This window comes from Carcharodon carcharias, chromosome 16 (genome assembly GCF_017639515.1).
Source record: "Carcharodon carcharias isolate sCarCar2 chromosome 16, sCarCar2.pri, whole genome shotgun sequence".
NCBI classification, from domain to species: Eukaryota; Metazoa; Chordata; class Chondrichthyes; order Lamniformes; family Lamnidae; genus Carcharodon; species Carcharodon carcharias.
The window spans coordinates 54,420,964-54,442,237 of record NC_054482.1 but is presented as its reverse complement, the minus strand read 5'-3'; positions in this window follow the sequence as shown (position 1 = coordinate 54,442,237).

The following is a 21,274-nucleotide window of genomic DNA, read 5'->3' as shown; positions in this document are numbered from 1 at the left end:
CTCTCCAAGGCACTTGCCCTCAGGCAACCTTGAGCCCGACACCAGTGCTGAGAGCACCTCGGATGAGGACCCTGAGGGCAGCACCATTGAAGATCTATCATGGTGCTCACCCGCACCCTCCACCAGCGCAGCGACACACACTTTGGAGTCACCTCTGGATCACAATCTGGTGAGCACAGCACACAATCTGTTCCACAGCAGGCGGAGACAGGGACATCCTTGGTTGCTGGCACTTGGAAAACTGTTGGAGGCAATGAATCTGCTGAGTCTGACTCAGATTATGAGCCTCTGGACTTGGTCCTCAATTAGTTGATGGAGCTGAAAAGGCAATCACCTGGGGACACCAGGAAGGGATGTCTGGTACACTCATCAGATTGCAAGGGATGATGGAGGAGGCTGTCCGCCTTCAGTCTGAGGTGATAGCACAGGCATGCCGATGCATTGAGGTCAACACTGGCAAGGTGGTGGCCGCCATGGAGATCTTAATCCAGGACATTGGTTCTACACTGCTGCATGAGCTGAACTCCATCACTGACACCATAGTTGGCCTCCAACAGTGTCAAAGCGAGAGGGGTGCAGATAAAGACAGGTGTCTCTTCCCTGTACAGTGTGTAACCTTCAGACCAAAGCGATGGTCTGGCTTCACACTCCCTGGACACATTAGTGATGCCTGCACTTTGATGGTGCTTGTCATTGCTGCCAGAATGTCATGGACAGGTATGACAGAGTTCCATCATTCTATCTGTGTGCTTGCAGCACCTTTGAGATGTGGCTTTCCTCTGCTATCTCATCAGCACCTGTGACCGGTGCCGGTGTGCTCAGAAGGGGACAGGTACTGAAGGCTGACAAAGGATCAGGTGCATTTGAAGTTTCACTGCTGCGTCTTCATGATATGGCCCTGATCACAGAGTGCAAACAAACTGCCCTCAGCCATACAAGAGTCAGACGTTCACAGAGGCAATGTGAAGATCTGTGGTGTGTCCTAACTGCATATCATCATTATCCTCCTGGAATCTAGCAACTATTAGGGCCTCTGCTGTGTCTCCATGACATAAGCCTGAGCACTGAGGGTAGGTGCGCTGCTAACAGCCACAAAGGAGTCAAATGTTCACAGATGCAAGGTGAGCACATTAGGAGTGTCCTCACTGCATCTCATCATCGTCCTCCACAAATCTTGCAGCAATCTGGCCAGTCTAATGGCCTCATCGCCAGCATCGTCACCTTCAAGGACCTCATCACCATCATCCCCTTCGACGTGCTCATCATCGAAGAGACGTGCAGTTCTTCCATCTCCTCCTCAGCCAGGTCGTCACGTTTTGCAGCACCAGGTTGTGTACTGCGCAGCAAGCGACAATGATGCACCACACCCTCCAGAGGACTGTATTGCAGTGCTCCACCAAACCTGTTGAGGCACCAGAACCTCATTTTCAATATGCTTACCATTTGCTCCACCAAAGTCAGGGTTGCAGCAGGAGCCTCATTATAACTTCACTCTACAGCAGTCTGAGGCCGCTGCATGGGCATTATCAGCCACGTCCTCTGTGGTTAGCCCTTGTCCCCAAGGAGCCAACCCTGCAGCCTCCGTGGACCCTGGAAGATGTTGGGATCTGAGACCTGCCGAGGATGGAGGAGTTGTGGATGCTCCATGGGAATCAAGTGCAGACCTATTGAAGGTGTTTGTGGTGGTCACACAGAAGCTAAATGTTCAGTGAGTAGAAGCCCTTGCAGTTAACTGCTTGTTGCCACGGAGATCTAAGCGCCACGTTAGTGCAGTTGATGGCACCCTGCACCTGTGGGAAACCTGAGATCTGCTTAAATCCCAGCACTCTTGCTTCCAGGCTTTCCTGATCCTAGTCAGAATGCACAAAGTTCTGTGCCTTCACGAAGATGCTGTCTGTGACATCCTGGATACACTTGTGCGTGAAGGCTTGTGAGATCCTGCGCAGGTCACCTGTAGAACCCTGGAAAGAGCCACTGGTGTAAAAATTGAGCAACATGATTATTTTCATGGCCACTGGCAGTGGATGCCCTCCATATCCCCATGGCGCCAAATCCTGCAGCAGGTGACATATGTGACTGACCAGTTCCCTAAACATGCGCAACGCTGGTTCTCAGTCATCTGCAGGAATGACAAACACTTCTCCAGACCCTGGGTCTAGCAAAGCACCTATGAGCGACGGCTCTCAGTGGATCTTAGCTGTGTGCATAGATGGCCCTGCTGCACCTTCATCTTGAGGGAGGTGCTCCTTCCTTTGCCGAGCCAGACACCTCCGTTGCACTCCTTCTTCTTCTCTGCTCCCTGTCATCCATGAGGCGTACCACTAAATCACCAGGCTCCATGATCCTGACGTTCAGCTCCTGCAGGATGAAAGAGAGAGACATGTGGGTTAGCATATGTGTTCTAAGAACCTGTCAGTGAAGTCTGAGGCCCTTTCATGCACGCATGCAAGAGAGTGCTGGCCACCACTTGGATGGCCAGTGTGTAGCACGCTCAATGGCTGTCCAAAACCCCACCCAACTCCGCCCCACTCCACTTGACCGATTGGTGGCAGCTTCAGCCACTGGACTGCATGCTATGCTCTCAGCTCAGGCGCAGGCATTCTCCTAACCTGCACTGCAAGGCTGCACTGTTAGTTTGAACCATGAGAGATTCTTGTCCAAACATTAATAAAGACATTGCAAGGGGCTGTGAGCGCCTCCACCAGTGACTATGCCATGGCCACCTTTCTCAAGGTAATTCTATATCTTGCCCGGTCGACCAATTGCTCTGCTGCCCCCTAAAATACACATTAATTTGCAGCCTGTGCCCGAGGGGTAACAGGTTCTGGAGTATTTGGTGGCACTTGCATGCTTCTGCATTGCTTCAGTGGGCAGAAAAGCATCAGAGGCCCGACTCCAAGCATGTCAATGGAGCTGCAGCTGAACGGTCTCAACTGCGGATGAACGCTCACTTTTGACATGCTTTTCCAAGTGCATGGCTGCTTCTCTCAGTCCCCACCTCCCTTCCACCCTCCACACGGGCATATTTATGTAATTCCTTCAGTCTGTGCTGCCTTGTCCCTGCCCACCCCCCACTCCACCAGCCCCACTCACACTGGAGCTGTGTTCCAGGCATTGCACTGAAAGCCAGCTGGGAAAAAGCAACTAACCTGTGCACCACCCTCCCACCACCTCCTGAATGCTTTTTTTTTTTGCAAAAATATACTTTATTCATAAATCTTCAAAAACATTTCGAACCATTTCAAATCACCATTACAAAAATACAAACAGGTTCAACTTTTACAACATGAAACACAAGGTGTATCAGAAAAAACGATGAATATTTCAATCATTGGCAGACATACATTTTAATCTGTACAGCCTGAGGGGCTCTTTACAGTTCCCAGCCCCTCAGTGCACTGTGGCAGAAAGGTCTTAGGCAGCGACCCTTCCCCATTGCGCCTTTGCGGCAGCTGACCCAAGCTTAACTATGTCCCTCAGCACGTAGTCCTGGACCTTGGAAAGTGCCAGTCTGCAACACTCGGTCGAGGACAACTCTTTGCGCTGGAAAACCAACAAGTTTCGGGCAGACCAAAGAGCGTCTTTCACCGAGTTGATGATCCTCCAGCTGCAGTTGATGTTTGTCTCGGTGTGTGTCCCTGGGAACAGCCCGTAGAGCACAGAGTCCGCTGTCACAGAACTGCTCGCGATGAACCTCGACAGCAACCACTGCATCTCTCTCCAGACCTTCTTTGCAAAGACACAATCTACAAGGAGGTGAACAACAGTCTCTTCCCCACCACAGCCACCTCGAGGGCAACGTGCAGTGGGGGTGAGACTCCTGGTGTGTAGGAAGGATCTTACAGGGAGGGCCTTTCTCACCACCAGCCAAGCTACATCTTGGTGTTTGTTGGAAAGTTCTGGTGATGAGGCATTCTGCCAAATGATTTTGTCAGTCTGCTCAGGGAACCATCCCACAGGATCCACCCTCTCCTTTTCCCTCAGGGCCTTTAAGACGTTACGTGCCGACCACTGCCTGACGGACTTGTGGTCGAAGGTGTTTCTCTGCATAAATTTTCCCACGAGGGACAGGTGGTACGGCACAGTCCAACTACTTGGAGCGTTCCGCGGCAGCGTGGCCAGACCCATCCTTCGCAACACCGGGGACAGGTAGAACCTCAGCATGTAGTGACACTTGGTGTTTGCGTACTGAGGGTCTACGCACCGCTTGATGCAGCCGCACACAAAGGTGGCCATCAGTATGAGGGCGAAGTTGGGCACGTTTTTTCCCCCTTTATCTAGAGGCTTGTACATCGTGTCCCTGCAGACACGATCCATTTTCGACCTCCAGATAAAGCGGAAGATGGCTCGGGTGATCGCCACCACACAGGAGTGTGGAATGGGCCAGACCTGCGCCACGTACAGCAACAGCGAGAGTGCCTCACACCTGATGACCAGGTTCTTACCCGCAATGGAGAGGGAGCGTCGCTCCCACATGCCCAGTTTCCTTTTCACCATAGACACTCGCTCCTTCCAGTTTCTAAAGCGTGCCCTGGTCCCTCCGAACCATATCCCCAGCACCTTCAGGCCATCAGCCCTGACAGTGAAGGGGACAAAGGATCTGTCAGCCCATTTCCCAAAGAACATGGCCTCGCTCTTCCCACGATTAACCTTGGCTCCCGAGGCCAGTTCGAAACCGTCGCAGATGTGGATAAGTCTGTGCACCGACAGCGGATCCGAGCAGAAGACGGCGACATCGTCCATGTAAAGGGAGACTTTGATCTGAGTGCCTCCACTACCTGGGATCATCACTCCTCTTATGCCCGGATCCTTCCTGATGGACTCAGCAAAGGGTTCTATGCAACACACGAAAAGAACAGGCGAGAGAGGGCAGCTCTGCCTGACTCCAGATTTAATAGGAAAGCTATCTGATTCCCACCCATTGATTGAGACTGCACTACTGATGTTAGTGTAGAGCAGTTGGATCCAATTGCGAATTCCCTCCCCAATCCACATTTTGGAGAGCACATCCACCATATAGGTGTGCGATATTCTGTCAAAGGCCTTCTCCTGATCCAGGCTGATGAGGCAAGTATCCACATCCCTGTCCTGTACATAGGCAATCGTATCCCTGAGCAGCACGAGACTGTCAGAGATCTTCCTGCCCGGAACAGTGCAGGTCTGGTCAGGGTGGATCACCAATTCCAGAGCGGATTTGACCCGATTGGCGATGACCTTGGACAGAATTTTATAGTCCACATTCAACAGTGAAATGGGTCGCCAATTTCTAATTTCCTCCCTTTCCTCCTTGTGCTTGTAGATGAGGGTGATAATGCCTTTCCTCATGGATTCTGACATACTGCCGGCCAGGAGCATACTCTCGTACACTTCTAGCAGGTCTGGGCCGATCCAGTCCCACAGAGCCAAATACAACTCTGCCGGCAAGCCGTCGCTTCCAGGAGTTTTACTCTTCTCGAAGGACTGAAGGGCCTCAGTCAGTTCGTCAGGAGTTAGCGCTTTGTCCAGACTCTCCCGTGTACTGTCATCTAAGACCTCCGTGATAGAGGACAGGAAGGATTGGGAGGCCGTGCTGTTTGTGGGCTTCACGTCATATACTCCGGCATAGAAGGATTTGCTAATCCTCAAAATGTCAGATTGCAATGACTTTACTGAGACGTCTTCTTCCTTCAGGCTGCTGGTCACAGAGCTTTCTCTGTGTACCTTTTGGAAGAAAAAACATGAGCACGTCTCATCCTGCTCCACGGAGCGGACTCTGGAACGGAAAATGATCTTGGAGGCCTCCGAGGCAAAGAGCGAGGCTTGCTGGCTCTTCACCTCTTGGAGTTCCTCCTTGATATCGACCCCCATCGACCGCAGCCAGAGCAGATTCTGCATGTTTTTCTGGAGTCGGGACATTTCCCTCTGTTCCTTTCTAACTTGCTGGGTGCCTTTGAGGACGAAAAACCTCTTGATGTTTCCCTTGATTGCTTCCCACCAGTGTGTCAGTGACTCAAAGTGGGGTTTCATAGTTCTCCAACCTTTGTAACCCCTCTTGAGCTCCTCAATGTTCTCTGGGGTCAGCAATTGCACGTTTAGCTTCCATGGCCCCCTGCCAACCCTCTGGTCCTTCTCTAAGTGACAGGCAGCCAGTAGGAGGCAGTGGTCAGAGAAGAACACTGGCTTGACGTCGGTGGATCTGACTGCGAATGCACGGGACACAAACAGGAAATCTATCCTGGAACAGATGGACCCGTCAGGCTGCGACCAGGTGTATCTACGCTGCGCTCCGTCTGCAGGGTTGCTGAAGACGTCGTGCAGCTTGGCATCCTTTACTGTTTCCATCAGGGATCTGGACGTAGCGTCCAATCTGCTGTCGGCCCTGCCGGATTGTCCAGCCGCGTCGATGATGCAGTTGAAGTCACCGCCCAGAATGACCGGTCTGGAGGTCGCCAGCAGCAGTGGGAGCTGCTGAAAAACCTCCAGCCGCTCAGCCCCTTGTGACGGGGCGTAGACGTTAATTAAACAGAGTGGAGCATTCTTGTACATTACGTCTGCTACGAGGAGGCGCCCGCCCACCACCTCCTTAACCTGGGAGACGGTGAAGCTGCCTCCCCGCAGCAGAATATTCAGGCCGGAGGAACGAGAGTCGTTTCCTCCCGACCAGATCGATGGCCCGTGGGACCACCATCGTGACCATTGCCTGTAGGAGCTGAGGTGTGGTATCGCACACTCCTGCAGAAACAACAGGTCAGCTTTGACCTTGGCAAGGTAGTCCAAGGTCGCAACACATCGCGTAGTAGATTTAATGCTACGCACATTTATGGATACAATCTTTACACCCATTTTAAAGCAGTTAGTCACTTACCAAACCTGTTGTCTCTGAGAGTTCCTTCATGCCCGTGGTGTGCTCAAATTGCTTCACTTGGGATGGGCTGAGGAAAGCGTCCTGAACCTCCCCATTGGCGGTGTTCTGCTCGGGTGGCATCTGGGGGTCCGTGCAGAGAGCGGGGTTTGAAATGACCTCTGTTGGAGAAGCTTCTCCAATCCTCTCCCACTCTGGGGCGTTGCTGCTGCTGGCTTCCCGGAGCTGGGGTGCGCTGAGTGCCTCACTGCTCCCAGATTCCTGGGGTTGTGGTGCACTGGCCTCTTTGGGTTGTGGGCCAAGTTGGGGTGCGCTGGTCTCCTCATTGTCTCCAATGTTCTGGAGCTTGGATGTCTCGTCCTCCAACTCCCTAGCGTTTTGCCGCTTCTTCTGTTGGCGCCGCCCTGGCACTTCTTCGTCTGAAGAGCTGCTGCTCTTGTTATCCGTGTCGGATAGGAGACGCCTCTTGACTCTTGTCTGGGTAGTGGCTTGGTTTCTTTTTAGCCCCTTCTTTCTTTTGGCTCTCTTCACCAGCTGCCACTCCCCCTGCTGCTTTCCCACTGCTGCCTCCTCCTCCTCCGTTGATTCGCTCTCCTGAGGAGTGGGAGGATCAGGGGGCAGTGCTGTTGATTGGCTGTCTGTTGCCCCAATCTTTTCATCCACCTTGTCTCTCTCTGTGTCCTCCTTTGTCCTGTTGTTCTCCCTGGGGGCCTTGGTGGTTGGAGTGACACGAGGCATTTCTTCTGCTTCCCCCTCGTTGGCTTTAGCTGCCTGTGCATAAGTACGGCAACGTTTGGGGAAGGTCTTGTAGAGGTGACTTGCCTCGCCACACAGGTTGCAGCACTTAGCCTGTTTACAATCTTTTGTCTGGTGCCCTTCCTTTTTGCAGTTCTTGCAGAGGACGGCACTGCAGTTGGCCGCCACATGACCAGACTTGCCGCATGACCGACAAAGTTTGGGTTGCCCAGCGTAGACAAGGTACCCACGGCTTCCCCCGATAGCGAATCTGGAAGGGGGGTGGAAAACGGCTCCCTTACCATCGGTCTTGAGCGTTACCTTAACCTGGCGTTTACATGTCCAGATCCCCAAATTATCTTTAACTTCAGTGCAGCTCCCAACCTTATCGAAGTACCTGGTAAGGAAGGTGAGCACATCAGCGACAGGGACGTAGGGGTTGTACAGATGCACAGTCGCAACCCGTTCATGATGCAACGGTAGAACAAAGAGCGGCTCCGCCGTCAGGATCTTCATTTCTGGCAGGTCTTTCTTTTCCTCAAACACCTTCAGGAGTTTGACACAAGCTGCCACTTGCTTGAAGGTCACATCAAAGAAACCAGCGCTGGGGAAATCCTGTAGGCAGTAGATCTCCACAGCCTTGAAACCACACAGCTTGAATAGGATCCTCTTGGTGAAGAAGGTCCTATCCATTCCTGCTCCTTGCTCGCTGCCCTTCACTATGACTCGGATGGTGTTAGGTACCCCATGGTAAGGGGTTTGACTGGTTATAGCCATTGCTCTTTCCCTGGCAGAAACACAATAAAGGTCTCTCCCCTGCCACCACCTCCTGAATGCGCAGTGCCTCTTCCTTGATGTCCTATGGGCGATGCTCGTGAGCGCTGTGCAAGGTTGTGTGCACTCACTTCCAACTTCCCTCAAAGTTCAGGTCTCCAGGTGTAGGCCCTTTAAAGGCAGTCATGAAGCATGCCATTCTGAAGTAACGCCAACGTGGGCGGTAAATCTGAAGTGGGGAGATGATTCCAGTGAGCAGGACTTATAACGAAATGCTAAAGTGTTGAAATTAGATTCCTGACATGCGGCAGTTTGAAACTAATCTTGCCATTGATGGGCAGAGTGGACGATTGCAAACTAGGTTCACAATGGCATGAAACAGATTTTTGGCCTTCTCGCCATTTTGTCCGCTCACACCTGCTATGATGCCTGCCACCAATGGCACCGAACGATTCCGTCCTCTGACTCTAAACAACTGATGATAACGTGACCATGATAAAAGTAATGTAACTTGTAACTCTTTTAGTATTGAACCTGTTCAGTGGGCCTTCAATTAGCCTCAGTATATGCTGGCTCCCCCAAGGTTCAAGAGGTACATTTACATTCCATCTTTGTTCCCCCACACAGCAGAGTGTTAAGTTTGCTTCTGGGAACCCTTTTCCCAAAGTTCACAACATCTTTATGGCTTCCAAAGTGCTTGCAGAGGAGGAGCAAATAAGATCACCATAGAGCACAATAATGATATGTTGAAGTGCCAGTTCTGGATCATTCTGGGTCATCCTGGAGAGAAGCAGTAAACTCCCAGTTGAGTCCCACGGACAGTGGTAGTTTGCTGCGTTCTTCGAAATTATGCCCTGCAGGGAAGACATATCATTGAATATCCCCAAGGAAAGCAAGGCAGGAGTGTGGCTAGGTCAAGCAGAGGAACATTAGGCAAGGAAGTATTCAATGTACAGCATGACACTAGAAAGTTCTGAGGAACAAAGGTGTGTGTGTCCATAGATCTCTGAAGGCAGAGGGGTATGTTAGTGGGGTGGTGAAAAAGGCATATGGGACATTTGCCTTTATCAATCGAGGCATAAATTACAAAAGTAGGGAGGTCATGTTGGAGTTGTATAGAACCTTGGTGAGGCCACAGCTGGAGTACTGTGTGCAGTTCTGGTCACCACATTATAGGAAGGATGTGATTGCACTGGAGGGGGTGCAGAAGAGATTCACCAGGATGTTGCCTGGGATGAAACATTTAAGTTATGAAGAGAGGTTGGATAGACTTGGGTTGTTTTTGTTGGAGCAGAGAAGACTGAGGGGCGACCTTATCGAGGTGTACAAGATTATGAGGGGCATGGACAGGGTGGATAGGGAGCAGCTGTTCCCCTTAGTTGAAGGGTCAGTCACAAGGGGACATAAGTTCAAGGTGAGGGGCAGGAGGTTTAGGGGGGATGCGAGGAAAAACTTTTTTACCCAGAGGGTGGTGATGGTCTGGAATGTACTGCCTGGGAGGGTGGTGGAGGCGGGTTGCCTCACATCCTTTAAAAAGTACCTGGATGTGCACTTGGCACATCATAACATTCAAGACTATGGGCCAAGTGCTGGTAAATGGGATTAGGTAGTTAGGTCAGGTATTTCTCAGGAGTCGGTGTAGACTCGATGGGCCGAAGGACCTCTTCTGCACTGTCATTCTGTGATTAGCAGTAGCAGAAAAGCAAATAGTATTTGCAGTAAGACAGATTCAGCAACAACTTATGAACAGCTCAAATCAGTAAATGAAGCTCTGTTATAGTTTCTAACTGCAGCTGAAGCTATTTGGGTTCATCAGTCACTTTATCAGCCTCCTGGTAAAGGAGCCTATTTTGATCAAACACTCTGGGCACAAATATTTTCTTTTAACAAGTCAAAATACACAACACAAGTGTCCTCGTCTTCGGATGGCGTAATGAATACAAATGACCCTTAAAACTGAAATTTAATTTCTGATGTTAGATTAAAATATGATTATCATAGCTAATGATACCCACTGTTCACAGAAAAGCATTTCAATCAGGTATTGTTCATAATGAGGGATTTTAATTTTTGTATTCAATTTAATGAGGAAACTAGGTGGAATTGGCTACTTGATTAAGATTCTGATAGTGATTATAAAGAACACCTAAGCAACAATGTCCAAAATATTTTTAGATTCACCTTGTTCAGAGAAACCAAATTTAATGCTGGTTCTAGATTTCAAGAGGACTAGATTTACAAAGGTGGCAGAGGACTTGCATAGGGTCAGTTAGGTACCCCTACTGGGTAGCAATGCTGAAAAGAAGTGGAATACCTTTAAAACCATCCTAATGAGAAAGGAAACCATCTGCATTCTTACAGCTACCATCAAGGACAAAAGAGTCCACTGGATCTGCACATCATCTATTAGCCTAAACATCTTCCCCTCCACCATCAGTGTACCAAAGCTGCACATTGTACCATCTGCAGGATGCATACAGCAACTTGCCAAGACTTCTCTAGCAGCACCGCCCAACATCCCCACCTAGCAGGACAAGTCCTTCATCACCAAGTTACCCTCCAAATCACATACTATAGTGAGAACATGTATGGCCGCTTCTTTATCATTGCTGAGTCAAAATAGTTGGAACTCAATAACTAGCAGCATTGTGAGAGTAACATCATCACACAGAGCCCAGCGATTCACAAACAAAGCCTGGCATCCCCTTCTCAAGGGCAATTAGAATGGGCAGTAAATGTCTGCTTTACCAGTGGCACCTATGTCCCTGATTTGAAAGAAAAGGACAATTGGTGGCTCAAATGGTCTGCTGTTCATGTGCAAGGACAAATTAAGATTAAGCAAAAATAATTTTAGTCTTCAAGAAAATAATTGTCAACAGATCACAAGCACCATGGAGACCAATAACAATTAAAAAGAAATTCGAACATTCACTTAATCACTAAAAAGAATGACTAAAAACACTATAAACTAAACAGCATTTTTGTAGGCATCTTAAACTTTAAACTATAGAAAGGAGCAATCCTGTTTTACACTTGTCACACATCACACTTTCCACAGAATTACAGTCCTAATAGCAAACAGTCCACGGCCGCTTCCAGTTTCCAATGGGTTCACATTTTCCTGTTTCACTTCAAGTACCATCTCCAGTTCCCTGACCGCTTCCATCAGCTTTTGGCGAGTTCCCCAAATCCACTCCTAGTGGAAGTCTGCTCCGAAGATTCTTCTTCCCCTCTGCCCACATTAGGACAAATCTCCTGGATTCTTTAGATGGCTGCGGAATACGCTTCTTCGACAAGAGACTGTCTCCCTTCGACCTCCGACTTAGGTAGCTCACAAAGAACCCGCAATCTCTAGTTTCTGCTGACCACACCAACTGCTGTTCTTTTCCTTTGTCTCTTTTTCCTTCTGCCCAAAAGCTGGGAGCTAGTAAATCTAGTTACTGTTAGCACAGCTGCCCTTGGCCTTGCTCATCCAATTCCTATGCTTAGCTAAGCTTGTTAGGCAGAATTTGGAATAGTTACATGATCCCCTTCATTTTAACTTAAGTTTAAAGACACAGTCCAAAACATTATAATCTAATAAACCTCATAATTGTAACAACAAGGATAAGTATTGAGTTCAACTAACAATGATAACAACACCGTGTGCCTTTGTTGTAGGAAAATGCCCTTAGGGGCTTCACAATTACATTATCAAACAAAATTTGACCTGAGGCACAGAAGGAAACATTAAGGCAGATGACCAAAAGCTTGATCAAAGAGATAGGTTTTAAGGAGCATCTCAAAGGAAAGAAGAGAGGCGGCGTTGAGAGCAAAAGGTAACTAAAACTGAAATCAGTGTCGCATGAAGGTAATTGGCGAAAAAAATAGTGAATAACTATGCCAGCAACAATAAAATCTGTTTTTTAGCCTATGCTAGAAGTCAGAAAGTCATTAAGACCACATTGAGCAGGTGGTGAGGGTCTGCAACTCGATGCCTGAAATTGTGGTAGATGCAGATACCCTTAACACATTGAAAAAACACTTGGACATGCACTTGAGGTGCCATCACTGCTAAGAGCTGGAAGGTGAGATTAGGCTGAATATTTCTTTTACAGTCAGAATGAGCCAAGTAGCCTCCTTCTGTACAAAATTTTAAAAAATATTTCTGTTTCTATTTGAGCCATTGAAGGATTCAATGGGCTATTTCAGGATAAGTCAGAAGTTTTACATGACTACTTTGCATCAGTCTTCACTCCAGTCCTATGAGCACAATACCTTCATCGTCGGTTGTCCCTTGATTCAAAGATGATGTCTACTCAGATCATGTGTTTCTGCCACAGGTCTTCATGTAATTGAACAGGCCAAATCCCAACCTGTAGGTCTTTGTGCACATGGGACAGGACATCCCAAGAGATAGTGCAATCCGGAGTGCAGGATTTGCTTCATTTTCTTTCCTTTGTCATCGCTGTCCCTCATTATTAAGGTGTTGAGTCTCAAAGTGTGATGCAGCTTAATGGACAAGTTGTTGCCATTCTGAATGATTGGTAGCAAGCTCCTCCCAGTCATTAAGGTCAATACCACCACATTACAAGAAGAGCTTCAGAGTGTCTTTGTCCTCCACTAGAACACTGGTCATTTGGCAGGAGCTGACAAGGGAGATGGTTTGCGGCCTTCCAGACACAGTGTCCAGTCCATCGAAGTTGATTTTGTAGGAGCATTGTCTGAATGCTTGTGGATCTGGCTTCAAGAAGGACACTGGTGTTTGTTCAATGGTCCTCTCATTGGATCTGGAGGATGCATCGGAGGCATTGATGATGGAATTTCTCTAGCACTCTTATGTGTCATTGGTACACAGTCTAGGTCTCACTGCATTAGAGAAGCATGGTTGTGACAACTGCTCTGTGCATTAGGACTTTTGTTGACTTGCAGAGGTCTTTGTTGTCAAACACTTGCTGCCACAGTTTTTAGAAAGCTGAACTGGCACTGCTCATCTAGTGTTGGATCTCCTCAGCAATGGTTTTTTGAGAGAAGTGGTTGTCAAGATATGGGAAGTGCTCAATATATTCCAGAATCTCTCCTTCAACATATATGGGCGGTGGAATATTTGGCTGACTAGATGTAATACCATCATGAAGCAGTTGCAGGATTTTGATGAAGTTCTTAGTTTGGAACCTATAGGCATATGCCTACACGCATAACAATACTCTTATCTACATGTCATAAGGATCAGTATATTGTTGGATCTCTCGGGCTTTCTCTTCCCACCACATGTCTTTTATCTTCCAGATTTGTTTTTGGGGGTCATCCCTGAGTTGTTGGAATGCTGCCTTCTTAAGTTGTGACCTTAGGTTGTTCAGCCAGGTAATGAAGGTTGCCCATTTTTTTGTCAGGAGGTCAGATGTTTGAGCATCATTTTCATCAAACCAGTCCTGGTGATGATGATGCTCAAACCCAATGTTCTGGGCAAAGGAGTCTAATATAGCTGACTTTATTTGATCCTACTGTTCTGGAATGGAGCTGGATATGTGAAGATTTTCGAGACTGGTCATGGGCTACACTTGAAATTCCTCTCTTTGGTCAGGCTGTTTTAGGTTTGAGACATTGATCTACCTCTTGGACGTCTGGGCTTCTTAGTATTAAGTGAATGTTCATCACCAATTGAAGAAATTGATGATCTGGACAGCAATACAATATATAATTGACTCTAAAGTTGTCAATGTAAAAAGTGGCTGCAGTAAAAGTCCAGGAATTAATAAGTGGTCTCAGAACAGATCAGTGGCTGGTCTTGGTGGTGTTGACTCAAAGGTGCTTAAAGAAATGGAAGCTGTGCTCAGGGAACCCCCTTGCTTATATATTTACCCAGCTCTTTAGTACCAAAGATTGTTCTCATGGACTGGAAGGAGGCTTATATTGTGTCAATATTCAAAAACGACAACAAGTCAGAACTAGGAAATTATAGAAATAAAAATAGAAAATGCTGGAAATACTTAGAAGATCTGGTGGAGAGAGAAACAGGATTAATATTTCAGGTTGATGACCTTTCATCAGAGTCCTGTTGAGTATTTCCAGATTTTCAGATATCCCTCATATGCAGTATTTTGCTTTTGTATGGCTGGGAAATTATGGGTCCATTACCTTAACTTCAGTTATAGGTAAATTGTTTGATCCAATTATCAAAGATAATCTGGACAAATAAGGGATTACTAGAGACTCTCAACATGGCTTCTGGAAAAGAAGATCATATTTTACAAACTCAAATGAATTTGTTAGATGAAGATAGCCCAGTCAATTTCAAAAATATTTTTACCAGGTCCCACACAATAGATTCCTTTGCAAGACAGAATATTTTGGGATTGTAGAGAAGATACTGGTTGGGTAAGGAATTGATATCTTCTAGGCAGAAGGCTCTGCATGGAGAACAGTTACTAATGCAATCTGCAGAGATTGATGTTCAGACTATTGCTCTTTAGAACCTTTATTAATGATCTAGGTGAAGGTGTTATGGAACTGTTTTGCCCGCTACAATCATATGTGTGAGCATAGGAACTTTGCATGCACAAAAACTGCAAGAATGCAATGAGGAATGGATTTATGCTTGGCAGATGTCATTTAATAATATTGTTATACATGTAGCCATATATGCAAGGTTCCAAACTAATGTCTGTGGAATGGAAAAGACACCTCAGTGATGCAGGACATGCATCTCTAAGGGCAGAATTTTACATCCCACGGGCGGGCATGCGCCCAATCTGATCGAGCGTAAAATAGAGTGCGATGACGTTGGGTGAGTGTCCCGACGTTATTGCGCACTCGCGCGATATTTCACTCAGTGGGTGCGAGCTGGTGCTGGAGCCGTACCTGCCGTTAATTAACAGGCCATCAACAGTCTCATTAACAGCGATTTTTCGTTGCCTGTGCGATTTTGCGCTTGTTGCGGGGGCAAAACGGGCAGGCAGCCAGCCGACATTTTTAAAGACCTCATCCAAGGGCGGGATACAAAAGCTCAGCAGCATTGCCACTGTGAGTAGTGAGGAGTTTGGTAGATAGTTTCTTGCTGGTGACTTATTGGTACCTGGCAGCTTCATCTCTATTTGGGGCTTCATTCTTAGCATTTCCACGCTTCATATCAGGTCTCCTTGGTATCTGCAAGGCCCCCAGAGGATTCAGACTGTGTGGACCCTTCCAGGTATTAGACAGCCTTCTGTTACCCTGGTAAAGGGGATTGTGGTCTCTGCTGGTCTCACTTCCTTTGAGGAGGAGAGGGGCAGGAAAGAGAGGAGGCCAGGTGTCCCAATGCAGCTTCCAGGGGAGGGGCCTGTGGGAGGAGAGGCGCAGGCACAAGTGGCGCAGGGCCAGCAGGAAGTCCAAAGTGGAAAGGGCCGCAGAAGACACCACTATTCTGCTGCCAGGGTTTACAGGTGGCGATGCAGCTACCTCAATATGTCTGAGGTGAAATGCCAAAGGAAGCGTTGCCTCTCAAGGGCGACCGTGACCTCCATTTGTCAGATGATTGGGCCTGAAATCAGCTCCCACTGTGTGGGTGGACACCCCATGCCATTGGCTCTGAAGGTCACAGAGGCCCACAACTTCTATGCCTGTGGCTCTTTCGAGGGCTTAGTGGGGGATCTGTGTGGAGTCTTCCAATCAGCTGTCCACTGTTGCATCAAACTGGTGACAGAAGCTCTGTTCAGTCGGGTACTGATCTGTATTCTTTACCTTACAAATGAGGCCAGCCAGGCTGAGTGAGCCAGAGGCTTTGCAGTGATTGCTGGCTTCCCCTGCGTCCAGGATGCCATCGACTGCACACTTGTGGTCATCAAGGCACCAGCAGGTGAGCCCGGTGCCTTCGTCAACACGAAAGGATTCCACTCCATGAACATGCGGATAGTGTATGACAAGTCTGTGCATGGTACCCTGGCAACTCCTATGACGCTTACATCCTCAGACACTCCCAGGCTCTTCAGTGCTCCAACCTGACTGGACGGATGGCTGCTGGGTGACAAGGGCTATCCATTGAAGAGGTGGCTCATGACGCCTCTCCGCCACCCAAGAACAGAGGCAGAGCAGCGGTATAATACGAGCCATGCCTCCACAAGGGCAGTGATAGAGAGGGCCATAGGTCTTCTCAAGATGCGCTTCCGATATCTGGACTGTTCAGGGGACACACTACAATGCCCCCCAGAGTGGGCGTCACTCATTGTGGTTGTATGCTGCGCTCTTCAAAATCTGGCACTGGCAAGGGGGGACGCACTAGAGGAAGTGACACAGCTGCACAGGCCACAGTTGATGAGTCCACTAGTGAGTCAGAAGAGGAGCATAGTGAGGAGAATGCTGAGGGCATGGAGGCAGACCTCTGTAACCTGCAGGGAGGCGGCGACACCAGGGATGCCTTGATCAAACACTCCTTCAGCTAGGCTACCAAAGATCAGCTTCAACCTCATGCCTGGGCTGCCACCTCCATCCCAGATGTCTGAAAGGACCCTTTCATTTGAAGACAAAGAACATAGTGCCTGTGCAATGAAGTTCAGAGCCTCTTATGTCCAGCCTTACATACTGGCATACCCTGCACCAATAAAACAAAAAGGTGAAGCATTCTCAGGCCATGGCGACAAAAACAGAATTTTTCACCTCATTTTGACAATTCCAGACTACTTATATAAACTTCTCTGGTCTTCATTCCCAGACTAGTGTAGATAAAGTAAACATAAATGAACATAAAATCACCCGTGACCTGTCCATCTCGTACTCATGGTGCCTTTAACTTACACATGCGAGTGCTACGTCTTGGTGCCCCCCCTCACTGGCACTGGCATTGGAGACAGCTTGCTGGCTCTGCTGTCTTGTTGGCTTTGATGACCTTGGCAGTCGTCCTCTGGTCAGTGGCCCCTCCTGGGAGGGAGTGACCAGTGCCACAGCTGACATCTCCCCATTCATCGCAGCTTCATCAGATGCGATGGTCACTGGCAGAGGTGCGGAGGAATGCCCTGAGAGGAGCCCGCAGAGATGACAAGCAGCTCGTGTGCCAAGTGAGGTCATTCTGGACCTCCCTGCTCACCATTGAGGCACAGGCACCTAACTGGGATACTGGGTGCCTCATCCATCTCTTGCACTGGCACTGACCATCTGAGGTCAGTCCCTGTGTGAGGGATTGCAGGTCTGAGCACAACTCCAGGAACACCTCATTCTGTCCCTGGAGCTGCCTCTCCATGAGAGTCGCCACTCTCTCAATGGAGGAGGCAGAGTGCTCGGCCATGAGGATCAACGCAGTACTGATGCTCGCATGGACTTCCCCATAACGGAGACCATGGCATGAATACTCTGATGGATCTCTGCCAGATCCTCCCACACATCCCGTTGGACATCCAGCATCTGCTGCCTAATGGACGACTCCAGAAACTCATCATCGGCCTTTGACAGAGCATCACCCTGGTCCCCAGCAGTCCTTTGACTGTCGGTGCCCTGTGCACCCTCTGCCTCTGCCTGCAGCTCAAGCGAGTGTGAAGAGCCCTCACCAATGTGCACCGAGATACTAGCCACCAAACGAATGTCCACCGAGATGCTCGTATCTGCGTTGGTGCCTACTTCAGAGAGCGGGTGTGGCGCAGGTGCAGCAGAAGCTCGGTGGTCCTCCGGCATCGGGTGGCTCTTCGGGGTCCACAGAGCACGTGCCTTCTAGTGAAACCAAAAGGGAGAACTAGGACATGTCATTAGTTAAAGTCATCATACTGTCACTGTGCACACCAGGTACCCTGGTGAGACAATGGAGATCTGCCTCACTGTGCTATCATCTTTCAATGATCAATGGGGACTCCAGGTTCAAGGCTCACATCAGTGAAGAAACTACACTAGAATAGTTGCAAAATCTGAAACTCTCACCTCTATGCACTGCACTCTTACCTTTGTCTGGCATCCCTGCCTCTCCACACCTGGTTGCACGTAGAGCGTGCTGGCTGTCCAGCTCCAGGGCATCTTGCTGGAACCTGCTGAGCAGCAGGAGGTTGGGCTGCCCTCTGCCTGTACGTGCCCTCTCTGCTTGGTTATGGCTTATCGTCTCCTGAAAGGACAGACGGGCATTGATTAGTCCACTCCCTACCTGCAGCACCATTGCAGCCTGGCAAACCCCAGCTGAGGAACACCTTGCAGGGCACATCCGAGTTGTGGCCCTTGAGCCACAAGTCACTCAGTCCAAGCAGCCAGTGCTCACCCCATTGACCAGTTCTGGCTTCATCGACGGTTGGCACTCAGACTCTAACGCCCCTAAGGTCCACGGGGGGAGGGCCATACCTTAACACTTCTACACGCTGACCCATGCTAACACGGTACTCACCTTTCCTGAGTGCAGCAGGTCATTGAAGCGCTTCTGGCACTGGACCCAGGAGTGCCGTACCACATCATGGCTGCTCATCATTGCTGCCACCTCCTCCCATGCCATCTTGGTGAGGTGTGGTGGCCTCCTCCCCCCATCTCTGTGGACAAAGGTGTCCCTCCTGGCAGCCAGCTCTTCCAAGTGGACAGCAAGGTACTCATCAGAAAAATGGTGGGGTGGTAGTGAGGGTGGCGAGTGCCCACTTGACCTGGCCTCCCGCCTTGCGTATGCAGCCACACTCAACTCCATTGGGAACGCTGAACACATGTCCTTTCATGGCAGCCTTCCAGGGGCTGCCTGGGCCATTTTTAAACCAGCCACCAGGTCACCATTGGACCCAGCGGCCGACAGGCCCCCACCCCTGCTTGGCCCTGTCCGGCCAGTGTGGAGCCATGTTTCGCTCTGGGCAGGCCTTAATTGGCCTGCCAGCATGAAATCGCGGTCAGGGGCCGATCACGGACAGTGGACCGTTTCCCGTTCACTCCCGGATACGCCCACTATGCCTGCCCGTTGACCTCAAAATCCTGCCCCAAAGGCTGAAGTTCAGTTTCATGAGGCTATAGCAAAAAAAGAAATATGTATTAGGAAGTATTGCAAGGACAATCTTATGTAAAACAAAAAGCACCACATTGTCCTTGCATAAGAGCTTGGTTAGACATATCTTGAATATTGTCCAGTTTTGGCCCCTTCACAAGTTGAATGATATGGAAGTCATGGTAAATTTGGAAAAGATTTAGAAGAAGCCTTTTATTGATACCTAATTTAAAAGAACGGTTACCAGAAAAGCCTTAGAAGCTGTGTCTTTTTACTCTTGAATAAAGTAGACTTCAGGGAGGACTTTAAAATAACAAAAAGACTAAATTTTGCTGATATGGTTAGATTATTTGAATTAGAAAGGTTAGGTAGAACCAGGAGACATGGACATAATCATATAATTGAGAACTATCTATCAGGAGGTTTTTCTTTTTGCAGAGTCATGGAATTTTGGAACAAATTGCAGACAGATTTGCTGAAAGGAGCTGGTTGAGTTCCCAGCTGTAGCTGATAACGAAGCAGGTGTGTAAGGTGTTGGGCAGTGCCTTGTGGTCATTGTGGTCTCCTGGGACTTGTTTTGATGGTCTTTAGAGATTGGAGGGGAATATTTCTCCCCTGAAATGGTCAGGGGATTTTTAAAACCCAGGGGATGATACAGCTATTGGTGTATAGGGGGCATTGGAGATTATGATACTTAGAGTTGGATTTTATGACTCCCTGCCAGTGTATTTGAAGATGGGGGGGTGCTCATAAAATAAATGGGTGACATTCCCACCGCCTTATCTCCCAACCCCGAGCTGACTCCCATATTGCAGTAGGTGAGGAAGGCGTCAGGCAGCCTGCCCGCCCTTAGACCTATTAAGGTATTTATGTGGCAAATTAATAGCCACTTAAGGGCCTCATTCTGTCTCCATTGCTATTATACATGTGGCAGGGGAAGGCAGAGCCAAGGCTGGCAGCCCGGCAGCTTTCAAAGTGCAAGCTACTGTCAGGCAAAAAGAGGCATACCACCTTTGCACCTCTCCTCTTTGTCCGATTTGTTACATGGAGACCTGATGAAAAGTCATTAACCTGAAATGTCAGTCCCACTCACACAATCATGAAAAATGGTCAAACTCACAGGTTGTTATTGTCAGAGGCTTGTCCTCGCTCACGTCTCAGCTTCCCACTATTTTGCAACACCATGTTCCCTCAGTGGCACTCACTAGATTCGTGTGCTCCCTCAGCATCATGTTCCCTCAGTGCCGCTCACTAGATTCATGCACTCCCTCAGCACCATATTCCGTCAGTGCCACTCACTAGATTCGTGTGCTCCCTCAGCACCATGTTCCCTCAGTGCTGCTCACTAGATTTGTGCGCTCCCTCAGCACCATGTTCCCTCAGTGCCACTCACTAGATTCGTGTGCTCCCTCAGCACCATGTTCCCTCAGTGCCACTCACTAGATTTGTGTGCTCCCTCAGCACCATGTTCCCTCAGTGCTGCTCACTAGATTTGTGCGATCCCTCAGCACCATGTTCCCTCAGTGCCACACACTGGATTTGTGCGCTCCCTCAGCACCATGTTCCCTCAGTGCTGCTCACTAGATTTGTGCGCTCCCTCAGCACCATGTTCCCTCAGTGCTGCTCACTAGATTTGTGCGCTCCCTCAGCACCATGTTCCCTCAGTGCCACACACTGGATTTGTGTGCTCCTGCACCTCATGAGTCCTCAGCACCGGCGTCACCACGAGATCTGATTGGTTGAAAATGCGGAACTCTTAGGTAACTGGCATTTTTGATGACCCGGAAGAAATAATAGGGCACCCGGCATCATTTCCGGGGGTAACCCCACTCTGTACTTCTCCAATGCTGACATAATTCCTGTCTGAGCTGCTGCAAATTGCTCCCTAATTTTCAGCTAATTTCCTACCAATTTCCAAATTTTACCTTGAATCTCCGCCACTTTAAACTTATTTAGTTATTTTCAGTGTGAAACTTTGACAAATGCTTTCAGGAAGTCTAAGTAGACCACACAATACAACTTTTCATAATCCACTTGGGATG